The sequence below is a fragment of the Phyllostomus discolor genome, chromosome 6 (assembly GCF_004126475.2).
Source record: "Phyllostomus discolor isolate MPI-MPIP mPhyDis1 chromosome 6, mPhyDis1.pri.v3, whole genome shotgun sequence".
NCBI classification, from domain to species: Eukaryota; Metazoa; Chordata; class Mammalia; order Chiroptera; family Phyllostomidae; genus Phyllostomus; species Phyllostomus discolor.
This window is the reverse complement of record NC_040908.2, coordinates 89,252,352-89,276,430: the sequence shown is the minus strand read 5'-3', so window position 1 is coordinate 89,276,430 and position 24,079 is coordinate 89,252,352. Positions and strand designations below refer to the sequence as shown.

Sequence of the window (24,079 nt, the reverse complement as noted above, 5' to 3'; positions counted from 1 at the left end):
CAGTGCACAGCCACAGTAGATTTAAAACATCCTCCATCCTCTGTAGATTATCAGAATGGTCATCTCTAACTCTGAGATTCAAAAGGATTCTGATGTGCAAGATTCAAGTCCTCTACAGTTAAGATGACAAAAAGAGACCTCTTGCTTATAATATGGTCCCAGGGACAATGAAAGTAATGTGACTTTGAGTTCCTTTGAAGGAGCTTTAAGAATGTTGCCATTATAGCTCTATTTATTCTCATTTATAAAGCTGTGAATATAGGGAGCAGGTAATCTACCTGTAGTACAGAGGGGTGTCAGCTGGTTAGTCAGCAGCAGATGCTCGAACTCAGTGGGAGGCTCTAAACTTTGTGTGTGTGCTGTTTTGCAGAACAAGTATAGAAAGGAAGCGTTTCCTTTGATGCTCTCTTGTTTCTTTCCCTGTTTTCTTTCATGTTATAAATTGGTCCAGGATGTGTTTTACTCTGTGCCTTTCACTTCTGGGTCCTGTTTTGAAATTAGCATAGATAGAAGTAATACAAGATGTTAGGATTTGTTGTTGTTATTAAAACAAAGACAAAATAATTTGTTAGGAAACCTAGCTCTTTGTTGCAGTGGACTTTGTGACACCATAGAATTCTCTGGTCTGCTAGGAACTACACAGAATTATGTATTCTTGTCTCCACTGAGTTTTCATAGAGATTTTATACCTTCTGAGGGAAAAAAAGCCTCAAATATTGCAGTGGTCTTTTTGCTCACGAATGACTGACTTTTCATCTGTCTGTCTTCCAAATACTCTGTATAATGTTGTTATATGGATTTCACAATAAAAACACTTAGACAAGTTTTTATATGTGGTACCAAGAATTGTAGTAAGAATCTTTAATATTATTTAAATCACATTCTACTTAAGAGTTAAAAATACCCACTTGATCTGTTAGTCCTTAGCTTGTAATATTTCCTCCATCCATTCTTTCAGTTAGGAATTTGTTTTTAATAGCTGTCATGTGCCAGGTATAGTGAGTGCAGGTATGGAGGATCAAAATTAAGCAAGAAAAATAACCTTTCCTACTTTCACAGTTTTATTTCAGCGGTGGTCACAGATAGCTAAGCACAAAATTACAAAACAATGTGATGGGCAAGCACTATGATTTTTGCCATGAGGGAGGCAGTAGGGAGGGCACATAAGTGGTGGGCATAGCCTGGGCTTGATGAATCAGGTAGAGCTTCCTAAAGGGAGGTGGCATCAAAGCTAAGCCTGAAGTAGGTTTAAGTCTTACTGAGCAGGGAGAAGGTGTAAGTTACCCTTCTGAAGAGTGTGGCCTTTGAAGTGAGACAAGAGTGTCTTTAAACATATTCCAATTAAAGTCTTCTTTCAATAAAATTGTTCCTTTTAGCTGTGCCTCACAAGCTGAGAGATTTGGTTCTGAGCATGTAATGTAAGATTAATTTTTGTATATCTAGTAGCATTCATCATGTTTGGTTTATAGCCATCTTCATGTGAATTGCTAATGATGTAAAAATTTGCAGAGTATTGAATTTGATGAAAAAGAAGCAGCTGGATGTTCCAGATATTCATTATCCAGTCAAATTAAGTTTTTAATATTTATAATCTTAACCTTTTTCTAACAAAAAAAGAAAAAGGTGGTTAGATGCTTATTGACTTACATCAATCTTTTCATAGACTGTGGTCTCTGGCTAAGGTTGCTTCATAAAGAATTGTTTTATTGTGGGGTGTTTGGTAGGTGGCATAAAAACAATTAATTACATCTGTAATTTGGACTGAGACTAGTGGCATAATTTAGTCATGATAAATTCTGTATGGATTGATACCTTTTCCTGTTCAGAGTAAACATTTTACATCTAATATATTTAGCTGTTCTTTTTGCCTAGTCTGTCTGACACAGCTCTGAATCAAAACACTAATCAAGGATTTTTGTCTTTTTTTTTTTATTTGTCTGGGGGTTTTGTTTTGTTTTTAAAAATCTGTTCCATGAGTTTTCTGGTTTTGAGTCAACTTGCCTATTTTTAAAAGGTACCTGTACCATGAAGGAGATGAACCACCTTAATCTCTGTGGTTTCTCCTAATGTTAATGTAAATTTTTGCCCAATAACTACTTTTCCAAGACTTTGCAGTCAACATTTTAATATACAAAAGGCTTTTCAACTGGAAAAGAAATGTGTATAAGTCAAAGATGAATAAATTTCTGGGGAAAGAAATTAATAAAAATCATTTTCATTTCATTTTTAACTATTTGGGGGCTGCGTATTTGATGTTATATATTTTATATTAATTTTAGGGAATTATTGGTGCCAAATATAGAGAATGGCTTTTAAAGGGATTTTTCTCATTCAAAGTCTAAGTAATTGTTAAAAGCAAAACCCTTATAGTTGGCTATAGTTTCCACTTACTTGAATCCCTGCTCTCGTGAACCTAGCTGTGGGTGGCTAATGTTGAAAGAAGTTGGCTCAGCTTACTGGTATATTGACCTTATTGTGTGCCTGCTTCCTTTCGTTTTACTCTTTTTAACTTCAGGAAATTTATCCCTGATTCCAAAAGTCTTAGCAACTTTTAAGAGAAAAATCTCCATCACTCTTCTTATTTGTCTGAAATACAAATTTCCATGAACTGTCAAATTTCGTAGAACTTTTATCAGAACTTAACATGAATTGTGGGTACTGGAGAAGTTAATTTACTTGACTTTCTTGAAATTGTTCTTTTTGTGTTTCTCCCGTTTGCTATTGCCCTGAAGATAAAACAAAACAATATCCTGTGTGATATATAGTATGAATGGAGAAACTTCCAAGGAAGATTGTGGAAGATTGGGTGGGAGTAGAGAAAGACAGTATTTTTTTATGTCTTCAGACTTTTAGGAGAAAGGTTGCTACCCATCAAGGAAGGAAGGTGTTATTTCCTGGGGTGAGGTCAGGAAGGAGAAATTGTATTTTAAGAAATTGGGGTTTCAGAAGCTCTCAGCTTGGCATTACTTGTAATCTCAGTTTTTGCCCCTGCTTTGTATTCCTCTGTCATTAAGCGACCACTGAATGACTGTCACTTGTTGACAGTTATTAGTTTGTTATGTTTCAGAAGTGCTAGGATCTCTAAAAAGATAGATGAATGGCTTGGATGCCATGAGGCCAAAGTGAACCATCTAGCAGGGGTGGTGAACCACCTAGTGGGGTTCTCTCAGCAGCTGTCCTGATTCTGGTGCGTGGCAACTTTGTTTTTACTGAAAAGACTGTTGAGGAAGACACTCTCATAGGACCATCCTTTTTCATTTCACTGTACTTTGTATAGAATGTATTCATACCAAATGACCATATAACATTCCACCATTGGTTACACCATAATTTCCTTATCCACTCCTTTTAGAATTTTAGTTTATATCCAGGTTTATGTTTTGGGTACTGTTTGGTTTAGGTTTTGCCATTAGAAGTAATTTAATGGACAGCTTTGTTGAAGATTGGGTTATCTCTTTTAAAATCATCTGAAGGACTAATAAACAGTAAGACTAAAGTGTAAAACTTAGTTTTTCCAGAAAACTGGAATATTGAGGACATGCTTGGGTGGGTGATGATCTTACATGCTGAAAAATAATCAGTGAAAGTAGTTGAGAAAAACTGATGGGCCGCTGGGAGGACAAAACGTTTTACTTACAGATTAGTAACAAGAAAAATATGTAATACATCCCAACTTGTATGGGTTGTTTACATGTGTTTTTTTTTTTTAATTTGGGAGAAGTAAAATAATTATGTATGATTTCTACATGTTGCAGAGCAGGGATTCTTGACCTTGAGTCTGGATGAGCTTCAGGGGGGTCTCAAATATCTTGAAATTGTTCCCAAAGTGGTGTCATGGGTGTGCCTGCAGCATAGATGCTCCTGTGCAATTATCTGGCCAAGAGTCATGAATTTTCATCTAATTCTCAATTGTGTTTATGAACACCCCCAAAATCACCAGAAAGATTAGGGACCAAAACTTGTTGTTAATTCCAAATGACATGTGTGAATTTTATAGAAAGAAACATGTACATGTATCAGTAGTGTTAATTACAGCTCTCTGACTTCTGTTTCATTCTTACCACCCAGTGTTCTCTGATTATTAAAATTCTGATCTAATGGGACATCTTCTGCTCTTGCAGTTAACGTTTGTAATGAACTCTGAGCCAATAAATCTTTTCTTTGACTAAATTGTTTTTTAGTACTGAGCTGCTAGAAAGGAGATGGTAAAGGATGTTGATGCATTTTCAGTTCCATTTCTGTATGCAGTAGCCTTCACCATCAGAAGGAATCTGGGCATATTTTATGAAATGTGCTGCAGTAATTAATCTTCATTAGGACTGTTGCCATAGCCTTGTAAATTAAAATTTGGGATGAGGGAAAAGTCTTTGGCACAACATTGGATACCAGAATACCAATACTTAAGGATAGGTATAAAGATTTCTGAAAATGTTTTAATGGTTTCAGCTCATTTATTATTAGCTTAAAATTCTTTAGGAAAAAGTCTAAGCTGCATTTATTGATATGACTGCAAGAAGGAGAATTTTATACAACTGGGGCGTAAACTGGACATTCAGGTACTATGCTCTTGGTAGCTTTCACACACAATTTGGCAGTATGTTGTACAAGGACACCCAGGGGTTTCCGTGTGAGTGAACATTCACTGTTCTCCACTTCAGTCCTCAACTAGACTGCAGCTAGATCATTCTGCAGCTTCATCTGCTACCTTTTCTTTGCCTTCCAAGAAAGAGAGGGAAAAGGAAAGGTTGAAAAGCTGCACAGACACTACAGTAAAGGGACTGTACCTCCTTGTCCTAGCATCTGTTAGATTTCTGAACAGGGTTGTACAGGATCTTGCTCCTCTGTTTGTGGTGTGACACAGACTCGTAGACCCCTAATTGTACAGGAATAAACGCAGCTGCAGCAGAAGTTAAGTGCTCTGACACAAGGCATCATGACACTCCTGGCTGCACAGTCTCTTTTGTGGTATCAGGCTTACAGAATCCCCAGTGATTTCCACTGCCATTTTAGAAGTTAATTATTGGAACTGCTTGTCCCAGTGTCCTTGGAAGTTTAGTGCTCACTCTACTTTACTGTGTTTCTGTAAAGCTCTGCATACACCAGGAAAGAAGTTGATAGGTTTTCCCAGCAGGCCCTTTTCTTTCGTGGTGCCTTGACCACAATCATCCGACAGCACTTAGAACATCCTTGAGGCTTGAAGTAATAGTTCTAAGTGCAGAATTCTTGCAACCCAGAGAATGTGATTTCCACGTTACAGAGCTGTTCTGATCTCTTTGTTGGAGTTAACTCACACATTATTTATTTAAACTATGTTGTTTATCAGTGAGCCATATTCCTATTCACAGCAGGTACTAATGATTACGCTCTTTTTGGTGTAATGTATCATTTGTCCCAGCTCTTTTCATGTCTGTAAGTCTATTGGGTAAAGCTTCCTAGGGACCAGGGAGAAAATTTTAAAAATCAAGTGGAGTAAGACCTAGTGGTTTTCTCTATATGGAAAAATATGATATATCAGTGAATTAGTGTCTCTTCTTTGCCTTCCTGTATCTATACATAGGAATTTAAACTGTGTCTGCTCCTGGAAGAATGACCTCAGGTGCATCTGTGTATACAAAAATAGTTGCTATAGCAGGTGTAAGATATGAGTTACATCAGCTTTTATGAGCAACAGACTGAATGCCTTGCCCACATGCACCACTGCATGTAGTTTGGAAATACTGATCTATAAGCCATGTTATCATAAGCTTTTCAATATCAGTAGAAGCAGAAGTTTTGGGAAATTACATCTCTTTTAAAACAAAGGCAGGCTACTTGGCCCCGTGGGAAGACTGTGGCTTTTGGGGTCAGATAAACAGAGCTGAATCTTAAGACCTGAATGTTTTCTAAGAAAATAATCTTTCTTTTCTAGTTGTGAACCATGAACAAGTTACTTAATCTCTTGACCCGCAGTTTTAATCATCAGTCAAATGAAGATAAAATTCTTATTGCAAGGTTATCATAAAGATTTAATAATGGTAAAAAAAAAAAAGAAGAGTATAATACTAATAGGGTTGCTGATCTATGGTAATCATTTTAATTACTAAAGCAAAGCAGTGTTAGGAGTTTTTAAATGAGTTATATACATTTACAAGAGTAGAATTGAATGTCCTTTAAGAAATCTACTTTCCTTTTTTTCCCTCATCAAAACCATTCATTAAGCCCCAGATATACCACATGGTCGGGCTTCTATTCAAAATAGCCTACAAAAATACCTTATACACTTACACACTTATACACTTAGAAAGGATGGATGATACAATAAAAATAATGTCATGTAATATGTTCTACTCAACATATGGGTAGAGTCAATATCACCAAATTAGCATGTGGGAGATGCCTTTACTTGTCAGTTCTCCTTCAACAGCACAGTCCTGTTATTCAGGCATTCAGTAAACTGAAAGGTTTACTATGTGCCTGGCATAGAGCAGTAAACAGGAGAGACTAGATCCCAGCCCTCTTAGAGCTTACACTCTGGGGAGGGAGACAGGCTAAATAGAAATAGGAAAGAGATGGTGATAAGGGCCATGAAAATGCTAACTGTGGGATAATGGGAGGAATTGGGAGCGTTCACTTCATATGAGGCATTCAAGAAAAATCTCTCTGAGGTGAGACCTGAAGAATTATTGAAAGGTTTCTTTTTAAGTAAAGAAGGAATAATTTATCCTAATGCTCTGTGAATCCCTTTGATATTTATTAAAATTTACACATGGACAAAAACTAGGGGGCGTAGAAATGGGAGGGAAGTGGGGAAGGATGGGTGGGTGGGCTGGGATGGGAGTAAAGGACAGAAAACTGTACTTGAACAATGATTAAAATAAAATTAGAAAAGAAAAAAATTTAAATATCTACACCAGCAGTATAATCATGACTATACAATTATGTATATTCCCGCCAGAGGTGCTTTCTCCACTCTTTTACTTTTTAAAAATTTTTTTTAAGATTTTATTTATTTATTTATTTTTAGAGAGGGGGGAAGGGAGGGAGAAAGAGAAGGAGAGAAACATCAATGTGTGGTTGCCTCTCACACGCACTGGGGACCTGGCCTGCAACCCAGGCATATGCCTTGATTGGGAATCGAACTGGTGACCCTTTAGTTCGCAGGCCAGCACTCAATTCACTGAGCTATACCAGGCAGGGCTTGGCTCTTTTTCATCCCATCATTCTTCAATCATGTGTTTATCCAAGGGTGATGCTAGTTGGCTTCATGGAAGGAGATAAGGGTAAGAAATAGCTACTATTCTAGTCTACAAGTGGCAACTCATTGGAGAGGCATATATTATGAAGTTTATAAGAAAAGGTGAGTGAAGTTGAAATGGTCTGAGTATTCCAGTTGAAGGCTGGAAACATAATTCAGGTTATGAATTAAAGTAGCATGGTATTTTGGGGGGTAAGAGGAAAAACCTCTAATGTGTTTAATAATTTGTTATAATTTGTTGATAGTAAATCAACTCTTTTAAACTATGTAAATTTTTTTGTTAATAGACTTTAATAGCAATTTTAGTTTTTACAGTAAAAATTGAATGAAAAATAGAGTTTGCATCTACCCTTTGCCCCCGCCCATCTTTCTTATTTTCAGCATTTTGCTACCTACACTGACATATAGTTATCATTCAAAGTCCATAGTTTATATTAGGGTCCATTCTTTGTATTGTACGTTTTAAGAGTTTTGACAAATGTATAATATATATCTGTCAATACAGTATCATACAGAATAGTTTCAGTGCCCTAAACAAATCTGTGGTCTACCTATTTGTTCCTCCCTATTTTTTCTCCCCACCTTTGCCTCTCCCTGCCACCCAACACCTGGCAACTACTGGTCTCCCTACTGTATTCATAGTTTTGCTCTTCTAGAATGTGAAATGATTGGGATTATATAATATGTAGCCTTTTCAGTTGGCTTCTTTCACTTAGCAATATGCTTTCAAAGTTTCTCATACTTTTTGTTACAGAACCCTACCAATGCTGTTCTGGAACAGCTGTGGGGTTTGATTGCCCGACGCCAAGAAGTGTGACTCCCAATGCAAGAGTTTGGTGGAAAAGGAAAGGGATTGTTTGTTTAAAGGTTGTACAGATTTAGAATAATGGCAGAATTTCTGCCCTTAAGTCCTGCTCCCTTTAAAACAGCCCAAAACACATAGTTCTGCCTCTCTTTGGAAAACCAGGTCGGTTTCAGAATATGCCAGTCTAAGGTACCATCTTTCAGAAAAGCAGAAATGTGAAGAAGATGAGCATTCCCAGTCTCCATGCAGCTCCATCAGCTCTGCTGCTGTCCTCTCCAGACAGGCTGAAATCTGGGAGGTTGGGCAGGTCCCCACCACATAGCCAGCTCTGGTAACTCTGAACCTCTAACTTTCAGGCCTCCTCTCTCTTACTCCAGACTGTGTGGCTCTCTCACTCTGCTCTCCTGGCAGATGTCCTTTGTTACACTCCAGACCTCTTGGGGGACCTCCTTCTCTTTCAGCCCATTCTCATTTAAATTCTCAGCCCAGAACTTCCTTCATGACCTCATATCGGGCCACTCCTATGGTGTGTTAATGTCTTCCATTTTTGCCAGTCCCTCTGTGTCTTTTACCTTCTTTGGGCTGCTATCTTTAGTCAGGGCAGCAGTTCCCAGCAACACATGGACATATGGGGTAGGCATCCACCCCATCTCTTACTCAGGTGCTATAATCCCAGTTATGTCATGAGTTCCTGAGTGTCCTCACAGTCATTACACAATTCTCCCTGAACGACACCTCGTCCCTTCTGGAGGGCATGGCTATTGATTGCCATTGTTAAACAGTGTATCTCAAATGCTGTATCATCTACTTCCTCATTCCCCCAGTCAAGGATTATAGGTAGGGGTTATGTTCTCCTATTTTCCAGGAACTCTCAACTCTGCATCCTGTTACATTTTATGACCTAAAAGCTCATTTCTTTTATCACTGAATAATATTTCATTGTATCAGTGTGCTACAGTTCGTTTATCCATTCATCTGTTGAAAGACATCTTAATTGATTCCAAGTTCTGGCAATTATGAACAAAGCTGCCATAAATATGTGCAGGTTTTAGTGTGGATATAAGTTTTCAGCTTATTTTGGTAAATACCAAGGAGTGTGATTGCTGAATTTCATGAAAAGAATATGTAACAAATTTCCAAAATGTCTTCCAAAGTGGCTATACCACGTTGCATCCCACCAGCAATGAATGAGAGTTCCTTTTGCTCCACATGCTTGCTAGTATTGGGTGTTGTCAATGTTTTAGATTTTAGCCATTCTGTAAGAATTTTTTATAGTTTAAAGAAAGCTGGTGTTAATTTTTAAAATACAGTAAACCCTGACAATCAAATAGTTTGTTTTTAAATTTTCAGTATATATATGCAGTGAAATCCTATTCCACCAAATGTGAAATTCCAATTTAGCAGTCTTTACTTATAAATGGGACTGACATTTGAGGAACTTTCTTCCCAACTTGCCAGAGCTAAGGTTTCTTGTCTGAGATAAGACTTAATAATGATACATTCAATTTTAATGAAAGCACCAATGATTATTGTTGCTGAGAACCTACATATACCAGAGATTTTGTAAATTATATAAATTTAAGAGCTGGTTGAATATGCTAATCTGGTGGTGAGGAAAGAACTCTAGGCTAAAGATGCCTGTTTTAAAAGTCATTAGCATTATGGAAGATGCTTGAAATTCTGAGTATGTGAATACTCAGAATTAATATGTAAGATGAGATTAGTAGAAGGCCAAGGATGCAACCTAGAAACATGGACATTTAAGTAATGGACAGAAGGGGAAACTAAGAAGATACAACCAAAGGGGTAGTAGCCATCATTTAGTTACTTAAAATTTAGATGACTTTTCATTACATCTCATATGGAAGCTATAGTAATGGTAAAATTGTAACTCTCCACTGGTTGGGTATTAACTCAGTAGAAGTCATTTGTTTGGAAAAAATGAGTACTTAATTTAGCCATAATATAACTATTTACATAATTTTGAAAAACATGCAAAACCAAAATTTAGGAACTTACGCTGTTAAAGTCAGGATTGGTTAGCAGGCAGAAGTCTGTGCACTCACACAGGCCACACTGAGTGCTCTGGGTAATGTTCTCTGTGACTGTGTTGGAAATCAAATTGGAAGCAGTCTGTTGAAACGTTGCCTTCTTTGTTGCAGTGGCAGTAGTTCTTAGGGCTTAGAACAACCCCAACAAAGGTTGCGATTGCTACCATTCAGATGAGTAGACATTTATGGAATGACTTTATTCAGGTTATCTATATAGATGAAAATGACAAACAGCCCCAGATTTCAAAAAGCTAAGGCTTTAGTAGGCACAAGGAAAGGATCTGTTCTGAAGTATCATTCAGGATGAGTGCCATGGGAGGGTCACAAATAGTGTGTAAAGTGGTGGAAGTATGTAAGATGGAATCTTTGAGGATGAGGTAACATTTGAACTAAGTTTTGAGGGTTAGGGAGGTTTTAGATAGTTGTAAAATAGAAAAGGAATTCCAAATGTTGACAAAAGAAGTTGAGAATCTAAAGCATGTTTAGGCACTACCAAGTAGTCCAAAAGAACAGAGTGTGTATAGTGCAGAATAGGTTATAGAGGCAGGACTATACCGGATCATGAGAGTCCTTAAAAGTTATAATATATCATAGTAGAGGCAATCACTGGAATGTTAATGAAGAATTACAAGAGCCAAGGTGATCTTTATGAATAATCTTCCTTTCAGCATATGTAGGGTTGCGGGGAATGGGAGGAATGTTTCAACAAGGACCTTAATTTAAGAAGACTAGTTTTTAACTTTTTTTCTTGGTGAATAGAGGGCATGGAAACCAGTGTTGAATAACTTCTTAGAAACCTATGTAAAACTGAAAAATAAAACTATCTAAAACTTACACAAATTTCTCCATGTAGTCTGTGGAGCACAATTCTTAAGTCTAGAAAAAAGACTTCATCACAGAATTTTTGGTTTCATCCCTAATGAATCCCATATTTTGATAGATTTTTGGCCTTCAAGAAAGCTAATACTAGCCCTGGCTGGCGTAGCTCAGTGGATTGAGCGCAGGCTGCGAACCAAAATGTCTCAGGTTTGATTCCCAGTCAGGGTACATGCCTGGGTTGCAGGCCATGACCCCCAGCAACCGCACATTGATGTTTCTCTCTCTCTCTCTCTCTTCCCCTCCCTTCCCTCTCTAAAAATAAATAAATTTAAAACTTAAAAAAAAGAAAGTTAATACTTAATTTTTTACATTTGTTTTATTAAGCAAGACATAATTTCCAATTCATTCAAGTGATTGAGGTGTCACATATTACAAAGCTCAGTTAATATAATTCTAGCCAAAAGAAAAGAAATACCAGAATTTGGCCTGCGGCACATCGTTGTAGGTGTTTTGAAATACTGAAAATACCCCATGACCCATCTGTCCTGACCTAAGAAGTATTACCTTTCCCCATACTTCTGTGGATCCAAGTTGATACTTATGTAGAACGCCTACTCTCTATTTTTCTAAAGCTTGTGGGATTATGAAGAATAATTGACATACACCTAGCTGCCCAGAACTTTTTCCTTCAAATTTATTTATTTTTTTATTGCACAGAGCAGTACAAGCATATTACAGAAAACCCAGAAGATACATATACCAACAGAAGAACATTTCAAAAAAACCTTCCAAATCTTTTTTTCTATGCAAATATACATGCAGCCTTATTTAAACAAAGACTCTAATTCTATATTGGTTTTATTACTGTTTTCAGTGTCAGTAAAGAAATTCCTACAACATTGTTTTCAATAACTGCATCATATTTCATTTGAAATTTTATAACTTATTCAACAAATTAATCCCTTATGATTGGATATTTCGGTTTCCAACTTTCTGAAATTACAAACAGCTTTGCCTTGAATATCCAGTATCTAAATCTTTATGCACATCCTTATTTATTTCCTGGGGTTACATCCCCAGAAGAGAAATTGCTGGGCACACATACTTGAGTGGCTTTTGAAAGATGGTTGTACATTCTTTCCCAGTAATATACATTCTCACCCAGGAATTTACATTCTAATTAGGAGTAAAGATGCATACAGGTGGGGGAAAAATCACTAGTTTTAGGAAGTAGCAATACTAGGTGTGAAATGACTAATAAACAGATCTATAGGAATTGAGAGAAAAGAAATCACTATAATAGGGAGTGAAATGGGGAGAACCCGGAGGGAGGGAGGAAATACCATGCTTACAGGGGGGCACAGTGGGAACACACAAGTGTCTCTGATCTCATGAGCGAGAGCCACCTGTGAGGACTGAGTGTCTAGGAGGGGGCCAGGAGAAAGGCTGACCCTAGTGCTTTAACTCCAGGTGTTACTCCTTTTTTGGCTTCTCATAAGTGTAACAGACTACATTCTTATTCTGGGTAACTAGGAAACTACAAGTACCTGAAAAAATAAAATGTTGAAACCAGAAAATCAAACTTACTGAAAAATCAGTTTAATTTCTGAGAGAATTTTGAGGCTTGGGTTCAGAGATTTTAGAAAGTAAGAAAGTTACAAGTATTTTATTTAAAACTCAATTATTAATATATTAAGAGTTTAAAATTGAAATCACATTCAAATGTTATGTTCTTTTTTTCTTAATGGAAATGAATGGATTGGCTCAAGTGTTTACTTTGGCTATGGTGATGCTTTTATACACTTGTTTTTACTAAAATTTCAAAGTCTTGGAGGTAGAATTTTCTGTTGATTTAGATTACATATTACATTATGATCTTTTTCTTTGCATTTTGTTATATGATTAGGTCTTTAAATGACACAGGATGTCATTAATTAAATCTCTTTATTATTTGGATTATTAGAAGATTAGTAGCTCTGAATCATTTTGCTTTTGGTGGTTTTGTTTTTACAGTGGTAGTTGGGCTTTGGGTCTCTGAGCCATGCTTTTGCTTTTTAAGTTGAGTTTTTTTTGTTTTTTTAAATTATGCTTTATTGATTATGCTATTACAGTTGTCATGATTTTTCCCCATTTGCTCCCCTCTACCCAGCACCCCTCACTCCCTCAGGCAATCCCCTCACCATTGTTTGTCCGTGGGTCATGTTTATAAGTTCTTGCGCTACTCCATTTCCTATACTAGACTTTATATCCACATGGCTCTTCTGTAACTACCTATTTGTACTTCTTAATCTCCTCAACTCTTCATCCATTCTCCCACAACCACCTCCCATCTGGCAACCATCTCATAACTAACTACTTTTCTCTTGCTGTTTTTAAGATTCTCTATGTAGCCCTGGCTGGTGTGACTCAGTGGATTGAGTGCTGGCCTGGGACTCAAAAGGTCGCTGGTTCAATTCCCAGTCAGGGCACATGCCTGGGTTGTGGGTCAGGTCCCCAGTAGGAAGTGCACTAAAGACAACCACACATTGATGTTTCTGTCGCTCTCTTTCTGTCCCTTCTCCTCTCTCTAAAAATAAATAGATAAAATCTTCTTTGAAAAGCTTCTCTCTTTATCTTTAATGTTTGACATTTTAATTATGGCATGTCTTAGAGTGGGCCTCCTTGCTTCCATCTTGTTTAGGACTCTCTCTGCTTCCTGGACTTGCATGTTGTATTTTTTTTTTCACCAAATTAGAGAAATTGTCTTTTACAATTTTTTTGGATAGATTTCCAATTTCTTGAGTTTTCTATTTCTGGCACTCCTGTGCTGCAAATGTTGGAACTCTTGAAGTTGTCCCAGGGGCTGCTTTACACTATCCTCATTTTTTTATTCTTTTTTTGTCTTGTTGTTCTACATGGGTTTTTTTTTTTTCTTCCTTATGTTCCAAATCATTGATTTGATTCTCAGCTTCATCTACTCTACTGTTGTTTCTGTGTAAATTGTTCTTCATTTCAATTAGTGTATCCTTCATTTCTGACTGGATCTTTTTTATGCTGTTAAGGTCCAGACTGAGTTCCTTGAGCATCCTATATCCAGTGTTTTGAACTCTGCATCTGATAGATTGCTTATCTACACTTTGTTGAGCCCCTTTTCTGAAGTTTTGATCTGTTCTTTCATTTGGGCTATGTTTCTTTGTCTCCTTATTTTGGCAACCTCTCTGTGTTTGTTTCTATGTATTTGGTAGAGCTACTTTGACTGTGTGTCTTGGTAGTGTGGCTTAATGTAGTAGGTGTACTGTAGGGTTCAGTGGCACAGCCTCCCCTATCACCCAAGCTGGATACTCGAGGTACGCCCTTCATGTGGGCTGAGTACACTCTCCTCTTGTAGTTAAGCATTAGTTGCTGTTGACAGGTCAATGACAGGGATTTACCCAGGCCAGTCAGTTGCAAAGATTGGCTGTGACCACTGTCCACCTACCTCCTCTGTGGAGAATCAGCTCTGCAGGGGCAGGGTGGTGGTGCTCCTATGTGGTCTGTAGCTGTTCACTGGGTGCTGTGGTCCTGGGGTTACCCAGGTGGTGCAGGCCAAGATCAGCCCCCACCTGTGTTTTGCCCAGGGCACTCTGCCTAAGCTGTAAAGCAATCTGAGATGGCTGCTACTTGTGCTGGGCTTGGAGATTCCCAGGCGAAACCAAGCTGTGATTCTAATCTGGCTGCTGCTAGTGCTGATCTTGGGGCTCAATGAAGCCAGCTGTTGTTTGTTTGATAGGTTTTAGAAAGTTGTGAAGCATGAGCTAAGACCAGCCATTCATAATGAAAAGAAGCTTGGGTGGGCCCTTGAGTTTGGTGGGGCAGAGTCTCTGGGGATCTCCAAGGTGGGTCAAACAGTGTTAGCCAGGTTGATGGAGTCTCAGATATGTCACCAAACCTACTGGCTCTGTGGAAGAGGATTTAACAAAGGGACAATGGCCTCTGCTCACCCTAGTGTCAGACACTTCAGTTTCTCCTGCTGTACCACTGGTTACCTTTTGAGCTGCTACCCTGGATATGGAACTCAGAGGGAGTGAGTCTGAATTGGTGAGTCTGTGTGTGGGTTCTTTAAGAGGAACTACCTGGGGCTCCAGAAGTTTCTTCCTGTGACACAATTCCCACTGGTTTTTGCAGCCAGGAGTTGTAGGGACTTATTTTCTTAGTACAGGAATCCTGGGCTGGGGGACCTGGTGTGGGCCTGGGACTCCTTGCTCCTGAGACCTCCTTCCCAAATTTTTATCCACCACATATGGGTGTGGGACCAGTCCATTCCGCATCTGCACTCTCTTACCAGTCTGGATGGATGTAGTTTCTTTAATTCTATAGTTGTCAGACTTCTATTCAACTCTATTTTTTAGTTGTCAGACTTCACTCAACTTGACTTCTGATGGTTCTGAGTGATAGTTGTTCTGTATGTCAGTTGTAATTTTGAGGTGGTTCTGTGAAGAGGTGAGCCATGTGTGCCCTGGTGCCTTCTTGACTGGAAGTCCCAAGTTGAGTTTTATCAACCAATGTGTTGTGCTCTCTTAATGCTGAGCCAGTCATTGAAGAGATTGTCTTTTTCCCCACTGAATGTTCTTGACTCTCTTGTCAAATATATATTTGACTTACATGCCAGAATTTCTTTCTTTGCCCTCAATTCTGTTCTGTTGGTCTGTTTGTCTGTTTTTTATACCAGCATCATATTGTTTTTGTTAATATAACTATAATGTAGTCTAAAATCTGGATGTGTGATACCTTCAGCTTTGTTCTTCTTTCTCAGCATCACTTTGGTTATTTGGGGTCTTTTGTGGCTCCATATAAATTTTAGGATTTTAAACAAATACCTCTTTGCAAATGCCATTGGAATCTATAGATGACTTTGGGTAGTATGGCCATTTTAACAATATTAATTCTTCTGATCCATGAACACAGGATATCTTCTTACTTATTTATTGTCTTCTTCAGTTTCTTTCATCAAAGCATTAATAGTTTTCAGATATAGATCTTTCATCTCCTTGGTTAAATTAATTCTTGAGGATTGTATTGTTTTTAATGCTTTGTGAATGGGATACTTTTCTTAATTTCTGTTTTAGATATTTTACTATTAGAAACACTATTAATTTAACTCTTGCAATTTTCCTGAATTTATGTATTAGTTCTAACAGATTTTGGTGGAGTCTTCAGAATGTACTGTATATAAGATCATACTATCAGCAAACAGTGACAGTTTTACCTCCTCCTTTCTGATGTGAATGCCTTTTATTTTTGTTGCATAATTCTCTGACTGGGACATCTAGTACTGTGCTGAATGTGGGAGCATCTTGTCTTGCCCCTGATCATTAGTGCCACCTTGGGGGAGGGGTGATGTGAGTAAAGTCAAACTGCTCCTCTTACTCTCTCCTATGAATCCAAACTCGTATTTTTTGCTCCAATTGTGTATTAGAACTTCACTGGAAACCAGGACTTCCACCAGGTTCCCTTGTCTGTGGGTGATTGTCTAAGACAGTGTTTTCCCAAGACAGTGTTTTCCCACAGTCAAGAGGGACCGGAGCAAGTTCATGGAACATTGCAAGCCTCACAGTTGGGACCAAGAATTGTATGTTCATTACCCAACACACAGTTGGGTGTGACTTGGAAAAATACAGAACACTGAAGAAGGAATTTAAGAAAGTTACAAGTAAATAGAAGCATATACTTGACGCAATCACCAGCCTACAGTAAGTGCGGAACGCTGCGGATGGCTCGTCGGAGAGAAAGACATACACAGAGACAAGCAGTTTCTGTGGGGAAGTAGGAATGGAATGGCCACTCTCTGGTGGGGAGAGGGCCCTGTTCCCCCTCTGGAGAAACTTTTTATTGGTTTTGTTTGTATAGGAATTCAGGTAAAGCTCATTAAACATTGCCAGGAAGTAAGGATCAAACAGTAGATAGCAAGGAAGTCTGAGGGCCTATTTGAGTCAGGATCAAAGAGCTGTAAAACTTTAAAGAACAAACTTACTTCTTCCTTGGACCCTTATCATTCAACTGAGAGCATTCTAAACAAAGCAGGTTTCACAGGATTTTACATATTCTTTCTTAGGCCTGATCGCTCAGGGAACCTGCCCTTTTCAGCACAGGGCTGCACCACCCTGTCATTGTTTCAGGCTTAGGTGGAGCAAGGGAAGTAAGGCAGCCAAGGGATAAGGAGATTTTCTCCCAGACGATGAGGACTCAGGCTCTATCACAGCCGAGGAGCCAGGGTCCATCACTCCCTTTTGCTATAGCCCCCAAAGTCCTTTTTTGGGGGCCTCCCACGTGATCATGCCTGTCTTAGGTCGTTCTCCCCTTGGGGAATCTTACCTGTCATTGGCTAACCGACCAAGCATTGGGGTTCAGTTATGAATGAAGCAGCAGAAGCAGCGCTCCTGCCAGGGAGATAAGCTATTGTCTCCTTTCTGGCTTACAGTCCAAGGCCACTCCCTCAGCCTTAGCCTTGGAGGGGGTTACAGCTTCTGATACCAGGCAGGGCAGTCCCCAACATATACTGTGTTCATAGATTAGAAGAATTAACATCATTAAAATGTCCATACTACCCAAAGCAATCTGTAGATTCAACACAGTCCCTATTAAAGTACCAATGGCATGTTTCATAGATATAGAACAAATATTTCAAACATGTTTGTGGAACCAAAAACCACCCCAAATAGCCTCAGCAACCTTGAGAAAAAAAAGAACAAAGTAGGAGGGATCATAATACTTGGTGTCAAGTATACTACAAGGCCACTGTAATCAAAACAGCCTGGTACTGGCATAAGAACAGACACATGGACCAATGGAACAGAATAGAGAGCCCAGAAATAAACCCAAGTCTGGATGGTCAATAAATATTTGACAAAGGGAGCAGAAGCATAAAATGGAGTAAAAATAGCCTCTTCAATAAATGGTTCTGGGAGAACTGGATAGGGACATGCAAAAAGTTGAAACCAGACCACCGATTTATACTACACACCAGAATAAACTGAAGTTGGATAAAAGGCCCTGGCTGGTGTGAGTTAATGGATTGAGCATAGGCCTGTGAACCAAAGGGTCACTGGTTCAATTGGTCACTGGTTCAATTCGCAGTCAGGGCACTTTCCTGAGTGGTGGGCCAGGTCTCCTGTGAGGGACGCACAAAAGGCAACCACACATTGATGTTTCTGTCCCTCTATTTCTCCCTCCATTCCTATCTGTCTAAAAATAAATAAAATCTTTTAAAAAAATAAGATGGATACAAGACTTAAAATAAGTTGTGACACCATAAAAGTACTAGAGGAAAACATTGGCAGGAAAATTTCAGATATCTCATGTGGCAACATTTTTGCCCATATATCTCCTAGGGCAAGGGAAATAAAAGAAAAAAGAAATAAATGGGATTACATCAAATTAAAAAGCTTCTGCACAACTAAAGAAACCTTCATGAAAATGAAAAGAGAAACTGACTGTATCGGAAAACATATTTGTCAGTGATACTTCACACAAGGGTTTCATCTCCAATATATATAAAGAGCTCATATGACTCAACACCAGGAAGACAAACAGTCAAATTAAAAAATGGGCAATGGATCCGAATAGACAATTCTCCCAGGAGGACACACAGTTGGCCCATAGACATATTAAAAAATGTTCAACATCATTAGTCATCAGAGAGATTCAGATTAAAACCACAATGAGATATCACCTCACACTGGTCAGAATGGCCATCGTCAACAAATCAACAAACAACAAGTGCTGGCGAGGATGTGGAGAAAAGGGAACCCTGGAGCACTGTTGGTAGGAATCCACACTGGTGGAAAACAGTATAGAATTTCCTCAAAAAACTAAAAATGGAACTGCCTTTTGACCCAAAGATTCCTCTGCTGGGATTATACCCTAAGCATCCTGAAACACCAATTCAAAAGAACCTATGCACCCTAATGTTCATAGCAGCACAATTTATAATAGGCAAGTGCTGGAAGCAACCTAAGTGCCCATTAGTAAATGAATGGATCAAAAAACTGTTGTACATTTACATGATGGAATTATACGCTGCAGAAAGAAAGGAGCTCCTGCCCTTCAAAACAGTATGGATGCAACTGGAGAATATTATGCTAAGTGAAATAAGCCAGGTGGTGAAAGGCAAATACCATATGATCTCACCTGTAAGAGGAACCTAATGAATAAAAAAAAATGAGCAAAATGAACCAGGGATATCTAAACAAGGAACAAACAGTAAACTGATGGGGGTGGGGGATGAGTGGAAAGGATTAGTCAAGGAACATGTATGAATGACCTATGGACATGGATAACAGGGTAGGGATTGTCTGTGGGAGTGGGGGTTGGGTTGGGGTGGGCAGATGAGTGCAAAGGGGAAAAATGGGACAACTGTAGTAGAATAACAGTATAATATTTTTTTAAAAGACTCACAACTTCTTTGATTTAGGACCCTTTCCTTGCTGACTGAATTCCGATCATATGGAACTCTTTCATGGTCATCTTTCCAGGCATTACTTAAATATGCAGTTATTTGCGGCTAACCTCATAATGTTGTCTAGTTTGTTCTTCCATTAGTACAGAGAAAGGCTGCTGAGTCGGAGCATTGGGCATTTCTGGGAGGTAAATAGGGAAGTTATTAACAGTTTTGCTTCATATGCTTTTTAGGCTCATTCACTTTGATATCCAAGCTATCTTCTAAGGAGTAATGGAGTCCACTGAAACTTAAGCACTTTGTTCTCTTTTTGAATACATCATATGCTTGGGTTATAATGTAATTTCTGTGGGGTTTTTTTATTATATAACATCAATGTAAGCATTTATTTGAAAAGGGAGTAGTTCATTGGCAGTTAACATGTCATGAGCACTACTATGTTCTTGCAGTTGCATAATTTTATTTAATTCTTACAGCAGTACTACTAAGTAAATTATATAACCCCCATCTTTCAGATAAGGAAACTGAGGATTAGAAGTGTTAGTTGATTGGCCATGGACTGTGTCAGTGTCAGACCAATGCTCTTTCCACAGCCAATTCTTCCTACTGCTGTCCTGCAAATGTTGACTGAAGCAAGTCAACTCAGATTGCTTTCGGTTGCCTGGCTCTGGGCTGAATTTAGAGTCACTGAGATGTGGGTGTAAATCCCGTGTGTATAACATGGGTCCGATCATTTAACCTCTTGTAACCTCATTGTAAAATGAGGCCACTGCTTCTCACACCAAGGATTTTCATGAGGATAAATGTAATCTGTGTAAAATATGTAGCACAGTGCCAAAACCTTAGCAAGCTTTTAATAAATGTTTGCTACTGCCATTGCTGATAGGTGGGGTTTTTATTTTGTTTTAATTCTATATCCAGTAATTGGGTCATCTTTGAACATGATGATGGTGCCTTGAAATGCTTTGAGATGTTTTGCTTTTTAAATGTTTAATGTATCAAGTGATTGCTTCTGTCTTCAGAACTTAGCATTCTTTTTATGCTCTATGCCTCAGGTGTGTTCACAATATGACAGTAATGTTTATGCTTTCTTAGGACTATGTGTGAGCCTCAGATACAGATTTTAAATGAGAAATTGTATTTGATGTCTTAATTAATTTGTATGGTAACATTTCAGGTTCTGTTATACTCATGATCTACATATCATAACTTAATGCAGCAGATAATAGAATTAGCACCTTATATCTGTTAGCCCACAGACTGCTACCTAAAGGATACTTTAACTTTTCTTTTTCTTTAAAGATTGTATTTATTTTTATTTTTATAGAGAGGGGAAACAAGGGAGAAAGAGGGAGAGAAACATCAATGTGTGGGTTGCCTCTCATATGGTCCTCACTGGGGACCTGGCCTGCAACCCAGGCGTGTGCCCTGTGTTTGGTTCACAGGCTACCACTTAATCCACTGAGCCACACCATCCAGGGCAGGATAACCTAGCTTTAAATAGAGATAAGTTGATGAAGCAGCACAGCAAGATTGGAGTTCGTTTAGAGCCAAACTGTGGATCTCTCAGTGTCCTCAAATTGTGAATAATACATCTGTAGTTTTCTAGAATTATTGTGAGAATCAGATGTGACAGTGTATACAGAGTCCCCTGCACAGTGCCCAGGACATATGGGCCCTTGCTTTGCATCCATTAATGGGAAGGTACTTATTTGTGACACAGATATCCTGAAGTTGTTACATTTTCTTTCTCTTTTGAATAATGTCACTTTACCAACTATTTGCTATTGGCATTTTTGTCCCATTTTAAGTGTTTGATTTCATAATAATGAATTTAATTATTTATTTATAAAGTAAATCATTGGATTTGTTCTCACCAGTGATACCAAGAAGAAGCAGGGAATGAGGAAAAGGAACAACAGTGAATTGGAAGACACAGGACTCACAAGTCGTAACAAAAAGAAGGCCAAGTGGGAAATCATAGAGCCGTTGGATACGGGCCTGTCTTTAGCAGAGGATGAAGAGCTGGTGCTACATCTGCTCAAAAGTCAAAGCTAAATACTTCCTGCTGCTGTCATCTCCTTAAAACCTCTGGTCACGGTTATGTGGACAAAAAGTTGAAAAAGCAGTAGGCTTTGGGGAACTTAGATAACGTGAGTTCCAAAATATCTGTAATCTTCTTTCACAGGATGTGCTTGTGCCATCCCAGTGCAAACTCAGAGTGAGGGTGGATTATAAAATTTCTTGTTCCCATTTTTCAGCTGTGCTGTTTTAAATTTTTATCCTTGGGTTCCTACATCTTGACACTAGAAGTGCTTTCTTTGTTTTAATAGTAAGTTCTAGAGACCATGTTTCATTGCTAGGAATTTCTTGCTTATGTTACATAAGTATATGTGTGCTAATAAGTGAAATTGCTCACAATTTTGTTTATTTAATGTCTTTAAAGAGACAATATGATGGACCAGCCCTAAGAAAGAATGAATATTTTTGAATTGAGATGATTAATAATAAACATATTTCCTATAAAATTACTGTTTTCATTGTGTTCATTGATATTAAAACCCTCTCAAGGGAAGGTTCTTAAGATTGAAATGCTTGGCCAATTCCTGAAATAGTCAATTTTCCATATTCTTAAATTAGCCTTCTCAAAGATATAACTTTCACTTGGCAGATTTGCTCACTGTCATTTACAAAATCTATAGAAGTCCTGGATCTAAAAACTCTGTGACCTAAAACCTGATCTCTTAGCACATGGTAGCTTGTAGGCCTCTTGCAAGTGCCTGCCTGGCCATTTCTCCAGCAAATGGCAGACCCCTCTGAGAGCTGGGGGAGCGTAAGGCCAACGCATGGAGATGAGCAGAGTGAAGGGCTGGAGAGAAACCCTGATGGCGTTGTACTTCCCAGTTATGTCATGGGTGAGAACGTTCTTTTCTTAATTAAAAACTTAATTTTTGTTTTTACATTTTTCCTTTGTTTTGCTTCCAAAAGGAAAGGAGAATGTGGCTCTGTTGCTTATTCACTTTGTACATCCACAGCCCTAGGGCCTGGGCAGTTCCGGCACCGTTGTTGCCTCCAGTTGTGTAAGACGGCCTGGGGCTTGGGGGTGGTGCTGCAGAATTCACATGTGGCCACCAGAGCTGGAGTGTAAATTTCCTTTTTGCATAAACTACTTTTAGTTGTATTCTTCCTGAAACTGAATGGATCTTCACCTTATTATATACATTGTAGGGGATTTTAGTTTGCTGACTTTGAAAACAAATGAAAACATCAGAATAATGTTGTGAGAAAGCTCAGCTAACAATAAATGGTAAATTATATTATTTACCAAATACTCACTCCAGCCCCCTCCCTCCCTTTGGGAAGCATACTTTTTACTCGTCAGTGGTATTGGATTTGGCTGTGTAACTTTAGCCCTTGGAATGTATCCTTGTATAAGCAGAGGATTAAGATGCATTGATGTTTCCATCAGTTCTCTTCCAATTTTGCTTTCCATCATGAGACCAGCATGGACCAAAGAGGGGCCACTGCTGTTACGGGGAGATCCAATGACTTTGCTGGAGAGTGGGCAGGGAGCCCCCCTACCCTCTGTGGTACAAGGGCCTGCTGAGTCCCCAGAGAAGGGAGGGGTCGGGAAGTACTGGAGGTGGTAGGACTGAAACTGCAGTCTGCCAGTGGGAGACCCCCAGGTAAAGGGTAAGCAAATGGTAGACAAACCTGCTGATGATGCCCCACCCTGCAGAGATGCTGCACCTGGGTTTCTAAAGACCCTCCTACTCCCTCAGGGATCATGGTGGCAGGGGAGGGACAGAGAGAGACCCTGCACAGACTGATGATCATGATGGACACTAGCCTGGATTGGCTAGGAAGTTGGGTGCTTTCACTTCATGGAATTTTGGGGTTGAGGATTTAAATGGAGGCCGTGAGGGGGGACCTTCTGTGCCTCCTCACTCGCCTGGTCGGGAGCTGGCTCACAGGGGTCAAGTCCTGTGCCCTGGGCATGCCCGTTGGTGGCCTGCAGACACCAAGGCTGCATGCCGCATAGGTCCCTAACTATGCTCCTTCTCGCTCTAAGATCAGATGCACAGTATGAAACACCTGCTAGCTGGGGAGCGTGAACAGTCTCGGGTACAGGACAGATCCTTTCTGCACAACTGGCTGCAGTGGTCTGACAGTGGCCCCAGGCCCCAGGAGAGGGAAGAAGCTGCAGCAGGGCAATGCCAGCACTGGGTCCACAAGTGTGCACTCCAGGGAGGGAGCCTGAAGCCGGAGAGTCATTCACATAACAGCCTCGGGGGCCCCAGGAAGACATAAGAATGGAACAGCATTTCTGGACATTGTCTCTGGTCCTGGGTGCAACTGGAATCTTTCTGTGTTTTGCAGAAGAGAGGAGCCCAGAGCCGGCAGGTCCCCACTCCCCCAAATTGGGCAACATTTTAATAAAGATCTTTTTCCTTCCCCACCAACCTCTGTTTTATGCCTGTGTTCCGCAATAGGTGGCCAAATCCCACTGTTCAGTAACAGTGCTTCAGTCCGGGCGCAGGTTAAAAGGCATGTGGAACACCTGCAGCCACCACAGTCACCTCTCAAACCTGTGGAGCAAGAAATCCACTGAGACTTGGGGAATTATCACAGAAAAACCTGATTAGTACACAAGGTGAGAGAGACACATAATCAATGATCAAGAGCATTCTTTTATCCAATAAATGCTAGTAAATTTAGCAGCTACCATATGCCAGGCCCTGTACCTTCAAGAAGTA

The 24,079-nt window shown here is 39.2% G+C and overlaps 1 long non-coding RNA gene across 1 annotated transcript in view; it reads left to right on the top strand.

The window, feature by feature from the left end:
- Nucleotides 1-21,853, top strand: part of LOC114499694 — a 97,228-nt gene extending 75,375 nt beyond the window's left edge. The window contains exon 4 of the long non-coding RNA XR_003684824.2: nt 21,203-21,853. This is a non-coding gene — a long non-coding RNA (uncharacterized LOC114499694). The remainder of the gene's footprint in view (nt 1-21,202) is intronic.
- The last annotated feature ends 2,226 nt before the right edge of the window (nt 21,854-24,079 follow it).